General features: G+C 39.7%; 1 long non-coding RNA gene across 2 annotated transcripts; it reads left to right on the top strand.

Moving 5' to 3' along the window:
• Positions 1-31: 31 nt before the first annotated feature.
• On the top strand, positions 32-21004 carry LOC123583853. 2 transcript variants are annotated; one of them, XR_006705016.1, is made up of 4 exons: positions 32-7500; positions 9611-9678; positions 18905-19001; positions 20452-21004. It is a non-coding gene; the product is annotated as an uncharacterized LOC123583853 (long non-coding RNA). The 2 variants fall into 2 exon arrangements; XR_006705015.1 differs by having other exon boundaries at positions 32-9678.
• Positions 21005-22663: the final 1659 nt, after the last annotated feature.

Raw genomic sequence — 22663 nt, 5'->3', positions numbered from 1 at the left:
GGCTCCAGGCTCTGAGCTGTCAGCACAGAGCCCAACCCAGGGCTCGAACCCACCAACTGTGAGATCATGACCTAAGCGAAAGTCAGACGCCCAACCGACTGAGTCACCCAGGCACCCCTCATCACTTTATTTTCAGCAGTAGTTATGTTATAATCCAACATTACTGTATTATAAAACATAATTATAAAGTATACTGGGCTTCCCAAGACCTATCCCTTTATAAAATGTGAAGCAAGTCTTATGAATCTTATCTTTTACCTCTTTCTATTAAAGCGCATCTGTCAGCCTTTGAAAATTCTCACACTGCACATGTTCTGTAGAAGCCTCCAGGCAGTGATGTGTGAACATTCATCTTCATTCTTTTTCTCTCTGTTGTTTCCTCTTTGGGGGCTGAGGTATCTTAGTCTGCAAGGCATTTCACACACCATATGCCAGGTTTGCATTCCCCTGCAGAGTAGCCGGGGAAAGAAACCGTCAGGCCAGTATCACAGCTCACCACTCATTTCAGTGATGGCACCTGAGCCCCTTAAAGTGGAGCAGACCAGACCTAGAGGTTTTGCTGTAAGGCCTGCAGTAGAGGAAAAATAGTTGAATGGCTTTCTGATTAATTAGGTTGGTTAATATTTCTGTCTTCTCAGCTACCACATTTGGACAATTGAGAAAATTGAGTATGTCTTAAAAGTATTTAATGCCTTTTTAAGTTTAATCTCTATACCCAATGTGGGGCTTGAACTCACAGCTGAGAGCAAGAGTTGCATGCTCTTCTGACTGAGCAAGCCAGGTGCCCCTGTCTTAAAAGTATTTTTAAACAATCCTGTTGGCATGGAAACGGAGCTAAAGAAGAAACGTGTGACACTAAGGGTCAAGGCAGAGCTAAAAAGAGGGTATAATAATCATACACTAGAGAAAGAACTAGAATTTTACTAAACTGAGTGTTGGCCAGTTGACGTCTGTGGATATTTTCAAGTTGTCTCTTACCCATATTCTGCTGTCATTCCTGGACCTCAAGCCTCTGCCAGGAATTGGATGGTCCTCTGACTGAATTTGAAACACCTACATTAAATATTTTTATGGTGAGGTATGGGCAATATGTATAATTTCTTGATGTTTTATAATAACTTACGTGAAAAACTTTTGCTGTACCTACAAAGAGATTTGGTAGGAAGCGCCCCCACTGAACTCTTAACTATATTTCCTCTAGATGGATCTAGAGAGCCCATACAACCCACACTGTCTTCCTGTGTATTCTCCTTTTGCATTGGTCCAGGGGAAAGGAAGTTGCAAGGAAATATAGTATTGAGTTTAGAGCAGTGTTCAGAATGACAGGATCTAGAATTTCATCTCAGAGTTCTTAGTAGATATCAGTGCTGTGATGAGAACAGCCTCAGTTATATACATCCTGTTTCGGTCTTCAGTGGATGTTTGTGATAATTACCAAAGAATCCTAAAGTTTCAGGGTTTGTACAGATTTTAGAGGTCATCTGGTCCAACCCTGTTTGAGTTTCATGTGAACATTTAAATAGCATAAAGTCATGAAAAGTAAAGCCAGAGGAGAGGCAGCATGTGAGGTTCAGCACAAAGACTCAATGAAAGACTGAGTACACAGCAGTAGAGAAGGGAAGTGATGGAGTCTGTATGGAAAAGTAACGACTAAGGATAGAATTCTAAAGGTGGAAGCAGCGTAGAGATCAATGTTTTCCAAAGCATGTTCTGCAAATGTCAACAGATGTTTTTTTCAGAAAATACGTTTGGGAAATGCCAAATTTAAAAAAATCCTTTACAGCAAGACTCTAGGAGTCTTTGATACACTAAATCCAGTAAGAATCTATCTGGTACTGTTGGGGATCAACCAGGGTAGGGAAGTTTTCCCAAACTTATTCAACCAGACTTTTTTTTTTTTTAATTGGAATCTACTTTGAGAAATGCTGATCACATTTTGTTACTTCATTTTACAGAGATTTGCCCCTTCATGTGATTTCTTCATTTGACAGGTGACGACTCCCACCCCATAAGAGCACGTGGCCAGCCAATGACAGAGTCAGAATTAGAACCTAGTCCCCACCCCTGCACCCCCCACCCCAACCCATTCCCAGTACTGCCTGTTTCCTTCCCCTAGTAGATCAGAACTTCTGAAGAGCAGAAACTTTCTCTCTTAGTTTTTGTGCATCCTTCCCACCCCACCCAGTCCTCTTGTGTAATCTGAAGCTTTACTGGCTGCACGCTCTTGACAAGTGGCTCTGGACATGGGTTCCCCAGTTGGTCTCCTTTGTTTCCAAGGCACTCATTAAAGAGTGTCCTACCGGATCAGGACAGAGGGCCTCTCAGGTCTCAGACTCAACACACTCAAGAAAAAGAAAAACCAAAGGACGAAAAAATTAAATAAAAGAAAAAAAGGATACTCCGGAATCTTTTATTCGTTTTCCATTTTGGTGACAAATGCAACCTTGGTAGGGAAGTTGCGTAGCGTCAAATAACATTTGATATTCCTTTCACTCCCTTCCTTAGTGTTTGTATGTTGGCCTTTTATCAATTTATGACAACTCCCCACCAAAATGGTACCAACATAGGTTAACTAATAGAAACTTTTTAATTTAAGTACTTTTTGGAGAATAGGAAAATTTTTGATGCTGCTGTGGGTGTGTGTGTGCTTGTTTCCCAACCCCCCCACCCCCCCCCCCCCCAAATAATCTCTTGGCAGATAGCAGGAACTTTTCCCCTGCCTTTGTGTTTGGATAAGGGTGGGAGCGTGCTTAGTATTGTCTGTTACCTTATGGTTTTTCACTTATTCGTAACTTGCTTCCTCCCCACCCTGCTGTTGTCAGGATATGTTGGAGAGTCACTCTTTAGGAAGATTACATGTGGTCTTCTGTTGGAGTAAGATGAAAAACAAGTGTATTAGCACTTCACCCTTAATGATTTCTCCTGGAAGACATTGAGCATCGTTCATACCTTCCCTTGACTACACTACCACATGCACTACCTTCTCTGCTTGATCTCTGAAAATATTTGACTCCTGTGAGATTTGTCATAGAAAAATATAGCCATTTTTGGTTCTAAGGTTGTCATAATAAATCCAAACTCTGCCAGTAAGAGTCTGAGGAGCTTTTTGCTTTTTGCTGCTAGGTACATTTCTCAGAAGTAGCCAGCACTATGACTCTCCCGAGACTCTTATGTTGTCTCCTTTTTTCAGCTTCTGTGACCTCTTCTAATGTTCACCCACTCTCCCTAACGGTACGAAATGCTGCCAGTGGTTGCAGTAACAACTCTTAGAAGGTGGCCTTTCTCTTTTTCCTTTCTTACCTCTCATTTTCAATAGTCAAGAAAGGTTAATTTTCTCAGAAACTTCAATTTTTACGGAAATGTTATTCCTATTTTATCTCTGTAGAGATCTGCTTGCGTGGCAAAAAAAATAATTTTCATTTTAGAATTGTTCCGTTTTGATTTTTCTCAGCTGGAGCTAGTGCATGCACATTTAATAATGTCAGGGAAGCAGGTGGGGGGGGAGGGGGTAAATGTAGTTTTCTCTCAGATTATACTGTTTCTTTAGCTGAATCGATCCATCCATTATCTCATTCACTAGGGGCAAGCAATTGTGCCCTATGGTAACAGCCTGAAAGAGTAGACTGTTCTAAGCATTCTTAGGATCATAATCCTCCTGATCCTATACAGTTTATGGTAATCATCCCCAAAAGTTTATGAAGGGTAAAATATACTAAAATCTACACATTCATGAGCTATGGCCACAGTACCACCTCCCACTAGGAGGATTGGTGGCCACAGGGACACACTGACTCCTTCAAGAACACCAAAATACATGTAAAGAAAGAGATTGGCACATTCAGATCTTGTACAGTTTAATCCATTACAGTTTACCAGTCCAGAGTTCAAAAGATGACCACAGTTCTCAAGCTTTCAGGCTAATCTGAATATGTGATAAGTGATAGAAATTAATCCCATTAACCCATGCCAATTAGCTACATGCTCGCATGGTTCCACCTCCCATTGGTTGGTGCCACAGTGACTGAAAAGTAGGGTTTTAGATGTATCCTGTAAGAATCCAGGAATTTCAGTGCTGGACAAAAGTAATTCCTTAATGGGGTATTGACCTTAGGTGGGGAAACAAGTGGCCAGGATGGCAGGACTATATATAGAATTGAGGCAAGATAGTGTGAGGAATAGAGAAAGAAAAGGCAAACGGGACTGGAAGAGGAGACTTGGTGCATGGTTGTGAGAGTCTGACAGCTTAGATGTTCCAGAAAAGTTAGCCCAGAGTTATGTTTCTGCGAAGGGGGAAGTAGAGTAACATAGGTCTGATCACAACATTCCTTCAGTTGAGCCCTTTGACGACTCCCATTTATCAGTGCAGGCTCCCCGTGACCTAGCCCATCCTAAGTCTCCTGCCTGATCCACTGCCTATCCCTGGCAATCAAATTTCTGTGACAGCAAACTGCATCCCATTGGCCTACGAGTGCGTGCATTTTAGTATAATGGTCACCTGTCATACTCGTCTGCCCAACATCTTATTCTCTTTTTGAGTCCTCTCGATCTTCTCATGAAGTACCACCCCAGCCCTGCCCACTCTATATGGTTCTAATAGAGCTACAAATCCTACAAAAGTCTTCTTGCAACCTTTCCCATGTCTGGTTAAAATTATATTCTGCTTTGTATGAGTCCCTATTAACACAGCTCTATCCTAGCACTGTCTGTACTATGGCCAGGCAATGGGTACAGTGATTAGCTTGGAGATAGGCCCATGACTGAAACTAGACTGAGCAGAGACTTTTCCATGGGATCTTATTTGCTGGCCTTGAAATGCAGATAACCTTCTATGGCTATTAACTACAATCCAGTGTGATATGAGCATGGAGCTCTCTGTGGCCAAACTCCACCCCTTCCTCCTGCAACATAGATTATGTCCATCTGCTATGGGAGAGAAGGCAGCATCCACACATGAGCAGGGCCAAGAGTTCTGGGAGAGCTGAAGCCAGATTTCCCAGTTACACTTTCCTTGTATTTGTGTAAACTATTTTGAGATGCGTTTCTGTCCCTTGGAAACGGAAGAGTTCAAATTAATGATCACTTGACCAAAAATAACCTCCACATCCCTAATGAAAATTCTCTCTTTGAGGACAACATCCTGTGAAGCCTTTCCTCAATCCCCTGGTTGAAATTAATTACTGCTTGTGAGCCCCATGCTGTAGTCTTTTCAGATTGCTATTGCAAAAATAGCATAACCTGGATGCCTTATAAACATGTCTCACAGTTCTGGAGGCTAAGAAGTCCAAGACCATGGCACCAGCAATTCGGTGTCTGCTTCCTCATTCACATGAAGAGGAAGGGGTAAGGACTCTCTGGGATCTCTTTTATAAGGGCACTAATCCCATTTGAGAGGTCTCCACCCTGTCACCTAACCTCTTCCCAAAGGCCCCACCTCTAAACCCAGCACATTGGGGATTAGGTCTCAGCATATGAATTTGGGAGAGACACATGTTCAGTCCATAGCACCCCCCTATTAGCAATGTATACCTCAATAGTTGCACTGGTTTCATTCTTCCTTGACTTGGAGTTTGTTTATATATCTATTTTCCTCATTTGTAAGATCTTTAAAAGTAGAGAGCATACCTAAATCATCATTGGACCCTCCATAGGGCAACACATAATAGGTTCTTAAATTTTTTGAATGATATCTAGACTACTATGTACCAAGCTCAATTCTAAGAACTAGGAATAACTGAATTTTAAGATGTGAACATTCATGCTTTCATGGAATTTGCATCCTAGTGGGAAAACTATCTGGCGAAAATTCATGGGAATTGCTGAATTGGGAAAAACCTTGAGGAAAGGCAAACGCGACCTGGAACCAAGAGGCTCAGACAAAAGGGACCTTGCTTTTTACCACCACCAAAGAAGGCAAAATGAGCTCTTAGGGCGTGGCAAAGGAGTGGGAAGTATGTCAGGATAGAGTTCAAAATAGAACTTGAGCATACTTTTTAAAGCTAGTCCAATTAACCGGCACCAAATGAAAATGGCCAGCTAGATGCGATTACAGGCACTCCCCAACTTGTGCCCATGGTAACTCACTGGCAGTTTCCTACGGAGACCAAAAATTATTTACTTTTTGCCATATACTCTTCCCTAAACATAACAGTGCATGTTCACATCTCTCTACCTTTATACTTGCCATCCTTTCACCCTGGAATGTGTTCTTTTTTCCCATTTATGGGACCATTACCTATTTTGAAGTCAGTAATCACTGAATTCATGATTGAGAAAAAACAAAAATCAAAAAACAGTGCTTTCCCAGTTCCTTCCAGCTGCAGAATGTTTCTCTCTAAACTAGACAGTAATTTATGATTTACCCTCTCTGCAACTGAAACATAATGGAAGGGAAAACAAAGAAAAAATGGCATTCGTGAGAAATGGTAATCGGGCAATTAATTTGTGTGAGAGACTAGAACATTTTGCTTTAGTGTTTTGTTTATAAAGAGGGGAGTGTACTCCCAAGTTTCAAATAAATATTAACTTTGGGACTACAACTTTTGGGGGGGAATGGCTAAGGTTTGTACCCATATATAAGTATGCCCCAGGGTCAGTCCTTACACAAAACTTTGCCTCTGATGGTTGGAGCACATGCACTAAAGATGACTTATGTGGGGAAAGGACAGTGGAGGGGAAGGACAGGTCTGGGAGAGAAGCTGGTCCCACAGGTAGTGACAGTGGAAAGTTACTCAGGCAATGGGAGCAACTGGGGTGTCTTGTCTGGGGGCTCTTGGAGCCAAGTTGGAAAACAATTGTTTCTGACACATCAAAGCCTGGGAATTTTTCTCAACTGGATCTATGGTGGTAAACATTTGCTACCACCACCTGTTTTCAAAGTTTTCTCTGCTCATTTTTCCCCCTCAACTGTGAAAAAGATTTGATATGTCTACATACATAGGTATGGAAGCCTACAGCTTGCCAAATTTATTAAATCCTCACTTGAGTGGTTTGTATATAAAACCACTGTTAACCTGTACCTAGCACTGTCCTAGGAATATTAGATGTATTCCTTCATCCCCTCACAATACCTCTACGAGGTAAACACTGTTGTCAGGCCTTATTTTCCAACAAGGAAACCAAGGCACAAAGGTTTAGGTAGCCAGTGCCTGGTCACACAGACACAAGATGATGGTGGAGCCATGTTGTAGGGATCCTTAAGCCTGTGCCCTGCTGCCTCTCCCGGCCTAATGTGTGAGAAAGTGTTCCAGATGGGCCTCAGGACCACACTCCACATACATATCCGTAGGAAGAGGCCTGGGAATTGTGACTCAGTCAGAATTCTAGCTTACTCCCCTGCCTGTGGTCTCGATGGCTGGTAAAAAAAAATAACCACAGTGCTTTCAAGTAGAATAGAAATGCGCACATTTCACGAGAAAAATAGACCAAGGTGATCACATCCTACTTTGCCTCCTTCAGGGCTGTGAGCAGAAAAGGCTGATGTCTTGACGAATGGGTTGCTCAGTGAGTATAATCTTACCTGTATTTCTTTCAGTACATACAACAGCTAAATATTCTTGCCTAAGAATAAAATCATCCTGGGAATGGTCAATCCACATACCTTAGGTTTAAGAAGACTGAAAATAACCTGTATTATACTCTGTCATAATCATCCAGGAACCACGTTTTTAATGGTGTTAAGTCTTTTCCAGAATTCAGACCCTGAAATCTTTCAGAATAAATATAAATACAAATTAAATATAAAGACACACACACACAGGACGTATATCAACAATCCTACTTGACAGGATTTAGACTGAGCACTTTCTCAGGACCTAGGACCTCCATAATGAATTTGTTCTTCTCCACTTAACTGAGATTTTTTGAGTCCTGTGACCACAGAATCTAATAATACTTCATGTAAGTTTCAAGATCTGGGAGCACAGTCATGTTTGTAAAAGCATTCCTCGTATGACCTGGTTGAGACAAATTCTATTAAGGAGAATCATAAAATTTGTATTATGTCATTTCCTAGACTTGTAAATGCTTTCCTAACTTCATATGCCTAATTTAACATAACAATTTCCTTTTGCTGCCCATTTTGCCTCACATTTTATTAATTTCTCATGTCTAAATAGTTAATATTTGTAGCCTAAGGTGTGGCCATTATAGTGGGAGTAAAAGGCAACTGATAGATGACATCACACCATCACCATTCTCTGTTCGGAGAGGTCTAATCTTGTGATTTTGGCAACACTCTTCCTGCTTAAAACAAACCGAGGAATCATCTAATTAAACAGCTATCCCATTAATAACTCATCTTTATATTTTCATTAGCTAGATTTTACAACCTGTTCTCTGCCTTGATAATTAAATATTTCATCATCCGTATACCTTTAAGTTCATTGCTTAAAACTTGCCCCATGTTTTTGCTTTTAGCCTTTGTCCTACTCTTTGGTATGTCGCTAAACAAGCTGAGCATTCAGTAAACTATGCTCTTCTGATTCTTGCATAACACTTCAGAGTACAGTAGTCTTTTTGTTTTGAAGGGACAAGCTAAAGAGTGTTCTCGTTTATGTTATGGCAAATAATCTCAGATGTTATATAGGTACATATGTATTACTACACATTTTTAAAATATTTTACCTAAGTCAGCTCATAATTATACGTGGCATTGAGAAGAAAATGCTGACTGAAACAAAACGGTGAAAATAATAGTTTTGGAAATGTAATCCAAAAATACACTCAGATCTATGTCAACACGTGCTTGGGTCCTAAGTAATTCAGTAACTCACGCAGGCTTTTGTCAGCTCTCCCCATGTTAACTGAGCCAGGGTGATGGTAGGACGTGCCTGGGATGCTGCAGATAATCCACTGTTTATCAAGTCTTGGCTGACCTTTAGTAAGTGGCCATTTGTCAAAGGAGGCATTAAAGATAGCTCTTAAATCCACTTGATATTTGTTTAAGAACTTGAAGATCCTCCAGCTGGAACACCAGTGTGCCCAGGTATGTAATGCAATATTCATAATAGAACATTCTCTCTCAAGTTCTTTGCCTTCCATAATCAATTCACAAAGTGTCCTTCCTATTTGCACCCTTGTGCCTGAGCATCAGTTCAATAAAGAACTTATTTACAACTGCAGTACTTCTAAAAATTGTACTCCACAAATCCTTGGGCAGACAAATGCCATTGATCCCAATGTCACATTCAGGAAGTCACTGATCCAAGTACCATATTCAGCAAATTCCCAGGCATGACCAAACTTGCTAGAAAACCAAAAAGGGAAAATCTGGGAAGTAGGCCAAGATCCTGGGTGTCATTGTACAGCATTCAAGCCAACTCTGGTTTCAAAATTCCTTTGAAATTGTTACTCCATGATAGGAATGCATTCTGTGCTTGGCCACAGATCATCACACAAGAAATACATTTGCAGAATAGTTGCTGCACATTGCTGGCTTTTTGCAATAGGAAAATTTCATCCTTGGTAGAAGAGTATGTTTTGTTTTTGAGTTTGTGTAAAATCTGCTGGTGAGGCATTACCAAATAGTAGATACAAAACCAGTTTAGGACTTTTTATCATATGTAATCTTGGGCTAATCCTTTATCTTCTATCTTCCCTGCTGTTTCCAAAGATGCTGTGAAGAATCAATAATTGTTATAAGCATCAGGAAGACATGACTGAAAAGAACAATAAGAAATGGTAAGTCTGCAATGATAAACTTTAGCAAGTAGTAGTATTCCTGAATAATTTATTAATGTGATGCAATCTCAATAAAAATGCAACAGGATTTTTTTTGAAGCAAGACAAACTACTTCTCAAATTCATATAGAAGAAAAAGCTAGCTGGCAAATTTCTTAGGGGAAAGAAGGGCAGTAAGGGTGATTAGACCTATGATAAAGTAAACATACTATGAAGCTACTGTGATCAAAACTATAGAAATAGTGTATGAAGAGACAACAGAGACCAATGGAATAAACCAGAAAGCCCAGAAATGCATCAAATAGACAAATTTAGTATATGATAAAGATGACATTTTGAATCATTTCATGAGAAGGATCTAAAAGTATGAGATACACTTTTCACCTGTAAGATTGACAGCAAAAAAAAAAAAAAAAAAAAAATCAAGTGAAAAAAAAAAAACAAAAAATTTAATGACATGCTCTGATGATCAGCGTACTAGCAAACAGGTATTTTCAAATATTTGCTAGTGGAAACATGAATAGGCACAACCCTTTTGGAGGACAGTTTGACAATAACTATCAAAATTGAGAATGCTCACACCCTTTAACTCAGCAATTTGCTTTCACTAATATACCCTTCAAATACTCTCTTATCTGTAAAATGGCCTGCATACGAAGTAATTCATTGCAGAAATGTTGGTGGGAGCTAAAAATTAGAAGCAATGTAAGTGTGCACTGATTGGGATTAGTTCAATAAGTGATAATACCTTCCTAAAATGGAATGATGCGCAGCCTAAAGATACTTAAAGAGAAGGCAATTCTACCAAAAGAGCTAACCTGTATATACAGGTATGGAACAATCCGCAAGCTACATGTTCAAGTGAAAACCCAAATGCAGAGCAGTGTGTACACAGTGTAGAATGTGGAGTGTATAGAATGTGTACTTGGGGGCAAGGGGATAGTGTATCTTTCAGATAAGAAGCTATTCCTAGTGGTTTCCTCTGCGAAAGAGAAGTAGTGAGGGACAGAGTGGGAACGACTCACTTTTAGCTGTATATAGTCTTTTGTGTCTTTTGACTTTTTAACTGTGTTCATAAATTACTGACCCAAAAGCTTTCTCTTCTATAAGAAACAACAAACAATATAACACCAATAGCAGAAATAAAATGATATGAAGAATAATCTCTGAAAAATTTACATACCACAGTCTAAATACCATAGAATATAAATGTTTCTTATTCTTGTGAAAGTATTGAACAATATGATTATTATCCCAGAGGTAGGCATTGGAAAATTTAGAATATAGGAAATAGGAAAGAAATATCTTATCCAGACATTTAGAGGAATAATGGGTCAGAATCTCTTAAAAGGACAATTTAACTATCTGTCTCAGTATTCTGAAAGAGTTTCAGTAACTAAGTATCGATCCAGACATGGCTTTAAGTCAGCGTGATAACCTAAATAACTTTAAAAATCATAACGCCCATGAATCCTGGCCTTTGCGTGGCCCAAACATTTTAGGAATAGTATTTAAGTATGCTCAACGGGACTTAGATTGAGTACTTTTCCCACAGGACCTAGGAACTCCATAAATGAGTTTGTCATTTTGTAGTGTTTTACCTTTGAATTGTTTCTTGTTTCTTTTATGCGGTGAGTAATGTAAGGCAAGGGGGAGAATGTAACTCAGATGGCTACGAAATCTGGTCCTTCCTATGATGGAGAAGCAAATTATGTAAGACCAAAACTGACTGTAGCCACTTCTGCCTCCTAAGGACAATGGAATAGTAGTTCCTACCAGTGAGGAAATATCTGGTCCCTACTTCACACAGAGGCCAAAAAGAAAGGTCTTTGCTGGTACTCCTGGCAGGCTCAAGGTTCACATTCACTTAGATGAGCCATAGTTTTGCAATCCATACCAATGAGTTTTGGGATATGCAAAGGCAAGCCTGGAAAAGATCAAAATAGTTCTGCAGGTAAAGAGAACGGAACCAACTCATTGAGAGCCTGAGAGCCCTGGTAAGTTAAAGGTGACAAGATGTGAAGAGGGTCTCAAGGGAGAAGGAACCAAGCAAACTTCTGTACAGTTTGCTCCATATTCAAATGTCTTGTATGAATGATAATGTAAGGTGGAGGGAGAGCAAAGGGCTGCCATTCCTCCCTTGGGGACAAAGAAGTGCACAATACTAACCATGGTGGGTCAAAACAGTAGATAAATTAATTCTCCAAAACCTGAGGGAATTGGAAAATACCCTAGGAATTGGAAATTACCTAGATTTCCTTGAGGGAGAACCTAAGAGCTCAAGCTAATTTCCTTTGAATTTCAAAGGAGAAGGTAATCCAGCTGACATATGGCTTATACCTCCCTCCACTCAAAACCTACACAAGAGATTGTGAAATGGTCCAATACATTTATTATATCAACAGCATTAGGCCGGCACACAGGGACTACTTGGATTTCCCACTCCTTCCTCTAAGAATAAAGTTTCAGAGGTTTCAGCTAACCCAATCTCCAGCACTTGGTCAGGAAATTAGACTTTTAAGACCTCTCATTTCTCCTGAGATCCATAAAAAACTTGCTTCCTCCAAAGAACTTCCTAAAATTCTTCCTAAGTATTTACTCATAAAAATCTTTCCATGGTTTTTTTTCTAGTACTCTCATGGATTCATGTGTTACTATTTAAATCCATTGCTCTATCTCAAATTTATTTTGAGATAGAGAGTGAATTTTTTTTTCCCAGCTAGTCACTCAGTTAACTGTCCAACCATTTTTTATTGAATAATCAATCGTTTCCCTATGGAGCTAAAAGGCCACATTTATCATACTAAAATTCTTCACAAGTCTGTCTCACTCGCTCGCTCTCCCTCTCGCTCTCCCCTCTCTCTCTCTTCCTCTCAAGAGGAAGAGAGAGAGAGGGGAGAGCGAGCGAGCGAGAGACTCCAGAGAGAGGGAGAGTGAGAGGGAGAACAGGCGAGACCCCCTGACTTTTTTCGTGCGGGAAAATTCCTCCCCTACCCTCAAGGTCTTCCAGGTGGACTAAGAATTAAATTTACGTGAGGAAAAGAAGAAATTTTTGTTCCTTGCGAACAGAGACCCAACAATGAAATTGAGAGTCAAAGAAATGACTAAGGCATGCAGTTTTTATACATTTTATACAAAGGGATGATAGATTTATGAGGAATTTGCAGGTTAAGGAAAACAGCCATTTGGGGGCTTTAATTAGAAAGGAATTCTATGCAGAATTGGGGCTGAGGTAGTAAATTAGTGAAAAAGTAGCAAAGCTTATTTTATAGCTTTCTCGACTTCAGCGTCCCTATTTTTGTTGATAAGGATGTCTTTTTTACTTCTCATTACAGGGATGCTGTTTTTCATAAAGGACATTTGTTTCCTGCTTTCAGGGGAAAAGAGGAGGGTCTGAGTGTCCCTCCTCCAAGTGTTTCCCGAGTAGGTTCAATTTAAAATAATCAATAAGCCCTTACTGTTCATTTGCAGTTTTATAATGTTACCCTGTCTTGTAGGGTTGATTTCTCATTATTCTTCTTTCTTTTTTTTTTTTTCTTTTTTTTTTTTTTTTTTTTAAGTTTCTTGGCTCTCACTTTGAAGGGTGTTTGTTGGTTGGTTGGTTGGTTTTTTGCTTTCCAATAAGAACTTTAAAATCCATTTTCTACTTCTAAAAAACTTGTCTTTGTGTTTTCACTGAGATTATGTTAAATTTCCAGATTAATTGGGAAGATGCAGAAATCTTTGTTGACTTGGCAGCCTCCTAACTAACAAAAGGATAAGTTCTTTCATTCAGGTTTTGTTTTGTGTCCGTTAGAATTTTGGAAAGTTTTCTTGTGTGAATTATGAACACGTCTTAATTTTATCCTGAACTATTTTGCCTTTTTTGTGACCATTACATATGACCTCTTTTGCCCATTATGTTTTCTCAACCTGAAATTGCCATTTCTGTAAGTCAAAAAAGGTTCAACATTGGCAATCTCATATAGCTTTCCTAATAGCAACACTAATGATTCTTTTATGTCTACTTTATTCATAATTACCTTAGTGAAATATTCAGGTTGTTTGCCATACTTTTTCAAGAGATTTTCTTGAGTTTTTCAGGTATATAATCACATTGCCTATAAATAATAATTTATTTATTTATAAATAAACATTCATCTTTATATTCTATCTTTACTATCTAATTTTTATACCTCACTTATTTCTGTTGTCTGATTGTATAGGCTATTACCTCCAGGATAATGATGGTTGGGTATAGTGTTGAGGGTAACATTCTAGTATTTGCCTATATAGCATGTAGGGTATGTATGTATGAGTGATATAAAATGATTATTCCTACTTTATTAAGCATTTTAATCAAAAATGTTTGAAATTTTCAAATGCTTCATCAGCGTTTATGGAGATGACACTATGATTTTTCTCCTTTGAAACATTAATATGGTGAAATACATAGATATATTTCATAAGATCGAATCATCTTTGCATTCCTTATATGAATCTTATTTTACTGTAGCACCTGGGTGGCTCAGTCAGTTAAGCGTCTGACTTTGGCCCAGAAATTCATCCATTTTGTGCATTTAAAAATTGTTGTTTGCATAGAACTGAGCAAAATCAGCTTTTAGAAGTCTTTTAATTTCTCCCATGTCTGTGGTTATTAAATCTATTTTCATTTCCTATTTTTAGCACATGTGCTTTCTCCATTAAAAAGAAAATAAGTTAATTATTAATTTTGTTGGTTTTTGATTTATCAGTACTACCATTTTCCTTTGTCCAATTCTTTATCTTTATGCATTCCTTCCTTTTGCTGTATTAAGTGTAATAATGCCAATTCCTGTGTAGGTAGTATTTTTGTTTAATTGCTTACATAAAATTATTTATTGTTTAAATAAAAGTTAATATGCCATTTATATTGCTCCCATATAAACAATTGTTAAAAAAAAAAAAAAAAAAAAAGTCGGGGGAGCCCTGGGTGGCTCAGTCACTTGAGTGTCTGACTCTTGATTTCAGCTCAGGTCATCATCCCAGAATTGTGGATCAGGCCTGAGGCAGGCTCTGTGATGAACATGGAGCCTACTTAAGATTCATTCTCTGTCTCTCTCTCTCTCTCTCTCCTCTCTCTCCTTCTGCCCCTCTCCCCAACTTGCTCTCTCTCTCTAAAAAAAAAAAAAAGAGAGAGATAATAAAATTTTAGTGAGGAGAAATGGAATGAAGCCCTTAATTCTTTTTTTCTTCTAGGTAAATATCATGATAAATTTAACTGTCGTGTGGTTCTGTATTTTGGAATTGTTGACGATTCACTTTTCCTAAGCAATAAACCTAGTACGACAACAGGAGTTAAAAGGATGCTGTTTTTATTGACTTTCTTTAAAATGGCATTCCTCCGTTCCTTTATTTCTTAATAAATTATTATACAATGGGTCAAGCTATAATATGAAAATCAAGGAAAAATACATCCCTAGCTTCTCTCCCTGCCAAAAAGTTGGTTTATCTAATAATTTGGGCGGATCCCTAGCAAGTATTCCTTGCCTGTGCGTGGTTTTGGTATACTGAGACAGCTAGTTCCGTTCCCTTCAGTTCAGTTCAATCCAGCAGTCCTTTACTAGGCGCTTTGACTATCCTAAGTGCTGTAGGGAGAATATTCCATAAACCATGCTTCCTCCTCTGCACACCTCCCCACCCCCACCCGGAGGAGCTCACAGCCCATTCCGTTGCTCTTCCAGCCTCAATCAGACTTCGCAGAGAGATGTGTTGCAAGACAGGACCGAGGGAAGGAGGAATGGCTGAACCCAGATCATTTGCCATAACTGTGAAAACAAGGAACAAAAGTTAAGCTAGTTAATATGCATGCTCAGTAGTCAGCAGGATACTCACAGCAGTATTACTTGTAGCAACCCTCAGGAGCCTGAATGAAGCTCTTGTTTGACGCTCTAAACCCTGCCAGTATTGAATCCCCTGATTGTATTCTCTGGGAGAAGACGTGGTCCCTGACTCTGCCAAGGAGACTTGAAGGTGGGGAGGCCTCCGTTTCCTCCTACCCTCTCTCAATGCTTGACGCCAGGGCATCCGGGGAGTGGTAGAACCAGTTTGCATACAAGCTTGCAAAAGAGTTGAATTACCTTCAGAGGTTTTGATTTCTCAAAAATGCAAAATATCCTCAATTATTTCAATTCCATCCCACATAAAAGTTGGAAGAAATAATCAAGTAAGAAATGAATGTATAACATTATTTCATACTTGAAATAGTTAATTCAAAATAATCAATATTATCCTCAGGGACACTCTGATAATGGAAACAGCCTTAGATGTATTATGAAGCTTTGGGGAAGGACAGGGTTTAAGGTTTATTACTCACGTGAACACCTTAGAAACTAGAAGGCAGAGCAAGAATACGATAGTATATGCTAGGATACCTTTGGAATATTTCAGTAAATTTACATCTTGTATTTCTACTACAATGGAGTCTCTGGAACAATAGTTAGTTTAAGAACACCATTGGAGTAAAGGATATCTGCACCCCAGGAATAAGGGCCCTGAAGAGGAAAGTGTTAGTCAGATTGGAGCCCAGGAAATGGTCCCTCCAAGGCTCACTCTCCTGTGACAGGAGTGTCCAAACAACCCTCCCTTCTTATCCTGGTCCCATCTGAAAACTCTCAGCCCTCACTTTCTCATTCCTTTTGTGATATACACATAGAGCTCAATATTGGTGTGGGAGATGTTGTTTTATTTTTAAGGCCATTTTGCATGTTTTTGTATCATATTTTTATAAAATTATTTCAGCAGTAATGTAATTTCTGGGTTTTTTTTTTTTTTTTTTTTTTGCAAAACAATCAGGTTAGCTTTTATTTTATTTTAATTTTTTTAATGTTTATTTATTTTTGAGAGAGAGAGAGAGAGAGCATGAACGGGGAAGGGGCAGAGAGAGAGGGAGACACAGAATCTGAAGCAGGCTCCAGGCTCTGAGCTGTCAGCACAGAGCCGGACGGGAGGGGGCTCGAACTCACAAACTATGAGATCATGACCTGAGCTGAAGCCGGACGCTTAACGGACTGAGCCACCCAGGTGCCCCTATTTTATTTTGTTTCTTAAATGTAATTTATTATCAAATTGGCTAATGTACATTGTGTAAAGTGTGCTCTTGGTTTTTGGGAGTAGATTCCAGTGGTGCCTCGCTTACATACAACATCCAGTGCTCATCCCAACAAGTGCCCTCCTCAATGCCCATAGCAGTAATGTAATTTGAAAAATCATAGAATGTCTTCCCTATGGCTTTTCTTTTCTTTTTTTAATGTTTATTTTATTTTTGAGAGAGAGAGACAGACAGACAGAACATGAGCAGGGAAAGGGCAGAGAGAGAGGGAGACACAGAATCCGAAGCAGGCTCCAGGCTCTGAGCTGTCAGCACAGAGCTGGACGCGGGGCTCAAACTCACGAACCATGAGATCATGACCTGAGCCGAAGTCAGACACTTAACCAACTGAGGCACGCAGACGCCCCTCCCTATGGCTTTTCTAAGTTAGATTTCTCCAGCTCCTCGTATAAAGACTCATTAACTTTCTGGCCATTCTCCCACTGTACATATTTTAATCTGTCCCTTTCTGCCTTAAAATAAAACACTCTGAACAGGAAAATATACTCAAGTTGTCGTTCACAAAAGCAGAAGAGTAAATAAGATGGCCTCTGACCATCTTTGTCCTGCCCATTGCAGCCCTCTGGCAGCCATGCCCTTTTATTGACAACCATTACATCACAGTTCGCGAGGTCTATTTCACATGAATTGCCAAGCATCCAGGTCTTCTCAGTTGATTTTTGGATCCTGAACTCAGAGATGTTGTACTTATCAAGGTTCTTGATGGTAAATAACAGAAAACAACTATGGTTCCATAGCAGAAATGGACTGTATTTTGATTCTCATGGCTCTTGGAATCAAAGAATGGTAGAAACGGGATGCCTGGGTGGCTCAGTCGGTTAGGCGTCCGACTTTGGCTCAGGTCATGATCTCATAGCCTGGGAGTTTGAGCCCTGCCTAGAACTCTGTGCTGACACCTCAGAGCCTGGAGCCTGCTTCAGATTTTGTGTCTCCCTCTCTCTCTGCCCCTCCCCTGCTCATGCTCTGTCTCTCTCAACAATAAAAAAAAAATTTTTTTTTAATTAAAAAAAAAAAAAACAAAAAACAAAAACAAAGAACAGTAGAAATGAATCACATAGGAGCCCAGGGAGGCAAGGCCCGGATGAGCTGTCAGCACAGGAGCAGGCTGCTCAGGACATAGCACTTTCCAGGAGGACATTCACTGTCCCAAAGCTGGCATCAGGACACCTACCACCTCTGTGCTGGTTCTACTGTCATTAGATATGCACCTCATCCTTCCAGACTCCCCACACCTTCCCCCTTGCAGAGCCACCATGAAGCATACCTAATTGACCTGAGCCTTGTCATTACCCCTTCAGGATATAGTCCCAGGTGGCAGCGTTTGATTAGTTGTGCTTAGATCTTGTCCTTGCTTGTGGTCCCAGGGGGATAGCGGCCCTTTTCGTCTCTAGAGTAGAAGAGAGGGCTGCTTCGCTATCATTATCTTAGGATTCTTCCTAAATAGGAAAAGATTTTAGATGCCGGGCAGCCCAAATTATAAATACCTATTATACCTAAATTTTCGTTTTGTGGATATGGGTTCATTACTTGCAAATAATATCTTTCCGGGACTGATTCTGTCATCCAGTTAGTTTTCATTCCTAGATTTCTGTTGCTACAGACTTGGTAAGCTAGATTTTCATGTTTCTCTAGACTCCAAGGATTACAGAGGATAGTGTCAAAGTACGCATTGTGACCAGGCTTCCCTGGGGTTTGAGGGCCACACATTAATCTTCAGGAAATGGTTGTCTAGACAACCAGCTATAACCCTCCTACTTGATTAATCACCCAGTACACACAGCTCTATCCTGTCACTTAAATGACAGATATCAAGAAAGGTTTTCTCAGATGCCTTGAACAAATCTTGATACACTAGATATCTACCAGTACCCTTATCTACCAATCTATTAAACCTATCAGTTTTGTTAGTTAACATGTTCTGTCCAGCGACCACCAGAGATATGGGGATAATAAGGTAGACAACAAGGATTTAAAACATAAAGTTTCCATTCTTCATATCTCAAAGGTAATAGGCATTAAAGAGTAAACTAATTATGTTTTTTTCTCTTTGCTCATAATTATGTTCTAATTATGTTTTTTTCTTTTTTTTCTTTTTAGTAATCTCAAGAGACGAAATATGATTGAAGAAGAAATCAGTTTTCCTGTCTCATTGGACATGATTGTGTTTAAAGGGGAATCTTCATGATCACAGCAGGTAAGTCAACTCCAGGACAGTTCTCTCCCACATGGCTCAGAGCGCTATTCTTAATAAAAAAAAAAAAAAAAAAAAAATAGGCCATTAGAGAATTCCAGGTAAAAAATTATAACCCATGACGAATGAAATGAACATAGTTTTAAAAAAAATTTTTAATGTTTATTTATTTTAGAGAGAGAGAGAGAGAGCAGGGGAGGGGCAGAGAGAGAGAGACAGAGATAGAATCTAAAACAGGATCCAGGCTCTAAGCTGTCAGCACAGAGCCCGATGCAGGGCTTGAACCCGCAAACCACAAGATCATGACCTGAGCTGAAATCAGACGCTTAACCGACTGAGCCACCCAGGCGCTCCTGAACACATAATTTTTTAAAGGAGTAAAGCAAATATTTACCTACAGTAATCAAACAAGAACGGGATTTCACCAAATGCCACGAATTTGAATAACTAATTGGCAAGTAAGGCTCTCGAGTCATCCACATTACTAATTATTTAATCCCACTTTAAATGATTAATCCTGATTGTTAAATAATCCTCGAAGTCTTCCTCCCCTCAGCCCTAGGAGGAGGATGAAGTCTCCAACAGGGTGAAAGAAAACTTGTCCAGGATATTTAACAAAATTTCAGAGAAGCAGAGCACACATCTTCTAAGACTGTGTATTGCCTAGTTGATGTAGATCTCCTTCATCCCCTGCTATCATCTCAGGTCACAGCAAAGTGTGAAGACCCACAATTTCCAGCCCTCAGACTGTGGTAGGGAGGAGAACACCCTGGAACAAAGTGCTTTCGGATATTTACAGAGGAAAAATAATCCTGATTCAAAACAAATAGAGAGTAGAAAATCTAGATAGAATGTGAGCAGATGGGGGAAAAAAATTCAAAGCTATTTTACAAACATACTTGATTTTTACCAGTTCAAAGGAAAACATAAACATGAGAGATAGATAAAGGGTCCAACTTAGAAAAACCCTAGGGGGAGAAAAGGAAAAAGAAAAACCCTAGTAACAAGGGAATTGCCTACAAATGCTTTATACCACAAAACAACATTTTAAGAACATGAATTAAATAAAACATGAGCTCAAATAGCCTGTGATAAAAAAAGAAAAAAGCAGAATGAGCTGGGAAAAAAAATGAGGACAAAAAACCCACATAATTACAAAACAAATGATTAAAGTAAAAACAGCAAGGAACAGAGTAAGAAACAGCTAAAACTTGAATTACAACATAAAGCAAAGATTGGATGTAACCACAGTAAATGCAGTTTTAAAACAAAAAGAAACTAAGAGATTAAAGTAAGTAGAAAGGGGGTAGGTAGTGGGGACTGGATGAAAGTGATCTCATGTAATGACAAATGGTGTTCCTGAAGTAGTAAACCCATCAAATTAAAAATACTGAAGAGAATGTCCCTGAGACCAAAGTGACTCTGCTGAATTAAAGAACACACTGTGTTTCAGGAAACTTCCACATGGACCGCTCAACCCTAAGACCTATCTTCGCCTCCTGACTGAAGTTCCAAAGTAAAGAAAGGATTCTTCAAGCATTCAGACCAACAAGATCAAGTTATCTGCAGGGAACGTACTGACCTCAGAACCCAGTGGCAAAAGACAGAAGCAATGACTAGCGTGTAACCCAAGAATATCTTAACAAAATAAGTTGCCATTCTAGTAGATAGGCTTTCCAAAACATGAAAAGGAGAGGAAACCCAGCACCCATGAGCCTCTCTCAAAAAACTACTTAACAATAATAGGCTGGCAGTTAAGACAAGAATTAAAATAAGAAAAAAAGGAACAGAGAAGCCACATAAAAGACTCTAGGTGAACACCAAATCCACTTACATATAGGCCAGTACAAACTATTGGACAGTCACTTATGAGAATGTTGAGGTCACAAACATGTCAGTATAAAAATAACGTAAAAGTTAGAAGGGATGTTTAGATGAGAGTCTTGTGAAAACATCATCTTTTATAGAAAAGGTCAATCAATACTAAAAAAAAAAAAAAAGAAAAACATGACTTTCACAATTGCTTCTGAATTTTATTTATTTTTTTGAGAGAGAGAATTCATGCATGGTGGGGAGGAGGGAGGGGGAAGAGAAGGGGGAGGGGAGAGGGGCAGAGGGAGAGAGAGAATCCCAAGCAGGTTCCACACCCAAATTGACTTGGGGCTCAATCTCATGAACTATACATCATGACCTGAGCTGAAATCAAGAGCCTGATGCCCTGCTTCTGAATTTTAAAGAGCTTATAAAAGCTAACATTTCTCATACAGAAGACAACTTTATGGAGATTTAGCAATTCTTTCACTCCCTTTGATTCTGTTTTGTGTTAAATCCAAGTTGTTTCCTTCTACCCAAGCAAAAGTAAATTAACTATCATGATTTGTTTGATAATAAAGGAACCTTAGCATATGATGATGTCATACCCATGCGGTTGGGACAATATAGTGAATATTAAATACTATTGATTTCCGTCTTTAAAAATGAACATTTATTTTGCTACACCTGGTGGCTCAGTCAGTTAGGCATCTGACTTCAGCTTAAATCACAATCTCACAGTTCTGAGTTCAAGCTCCACATCGGGCTCTGTGCTGGCAGCTCAGAGCCGAGCCTGCTTCAGATTCTGTATCTCCCTCTCTCTCTGCCCCTCCCCTGCTCGTGCTCTGTCTCTCTCAAAAATAAACATTCAAAAACAAATTTAATGTACCTTTATTTCATTATGTTCATATTTACTCAGCCAATGGCTTCAAATTATGCCTTACATGGATATATATATTTGCCAAAATTCATCAAACTCTGTACTTAAAATGGGTATATTTTATTATAAGTAAATGTACTTCAATAAAGTTGACTGATTATAAAGATTTTTAATAATATGTCCCGTTAGAGTCCGCATAGAGCAGCAGGGAAGAAATGAAGATGAAGTGAGTGGGCAGGGCTCTCCCCTCCCCCAGCCCTTACCTGGACAGTTGAGCTTTTTTGTTTTTTTTTAACATAGACCTCAACATGGAGTTCCAAAGCTTCCAGAAGAGAAAAAGAAAGAACACTACCGTTTTAAAAGTAGATGTCAACTGACTTGAGTATAAGTTGTGTACAACTATAGGTGGCAGGGAGAAAATAAGCTAACAAAACAATCCCAGTGAAATAAAGGTAAACTAACATTCGAAACAACAACTTTCTGGATGAGACACATGTCTGCTTCCTAGAGTGGCTTCAACCCAGTCCTTCCCAGACAGATGGAGATGGTCTCCAGATGGCGTGTGGTGCTTCTGGATGTGTGAATGGGCCTCGCAGGGGCTTGGACAAGCCCCTGAGTCTGCCTCCACCGCGTCCCCGGCCCTGCTCAAGTTACCAGCAGGCCCCAGCCAGAGAGCGGCTGGCTGGGGTCCTGCCGGCACAAAACCTCTCCAGTTTTCCTCACAGTTTTCCCCTCTTCCTCGCAATGTTTTGGCAGCTGTGGGGCCTCCTTTCTCCTCCCTTTCAACTCGCCTAATGTTTCGAGCCACAGGGGAGACCCAGACCCTGCAGAACATCCCGGAATGCAAAGCATTTGCAATGAGTCACAGCTGCGGAGGTGCCAGCAAGGGCTGTTCCAGACCCCTAGAGGGAGCGGGGAGGGGTCAGTCGAAGCAGCTGCAGGGCCTGTGTCAAAGGCTGGACCCAGGACAGAG

Source organism: Leopardus geoffroyi, chromosome B3 (assembly GCF_018350155.1).
Source record: "Leopardus geoffroyi isolate Oge1 chromosome B3, O.geoffroyi_Oge1_pat1.0, whole genome shotgun sequence".
Lineage (NCBI taxonomy): Eukaryota > Metazoa > Chordata > Mammalia > Carnivora > Felidae > Leopardus > Leopardus geoffroyi.
This window is presented reverse-complemented; position numbering and strand designations above follow the sequence as displayed.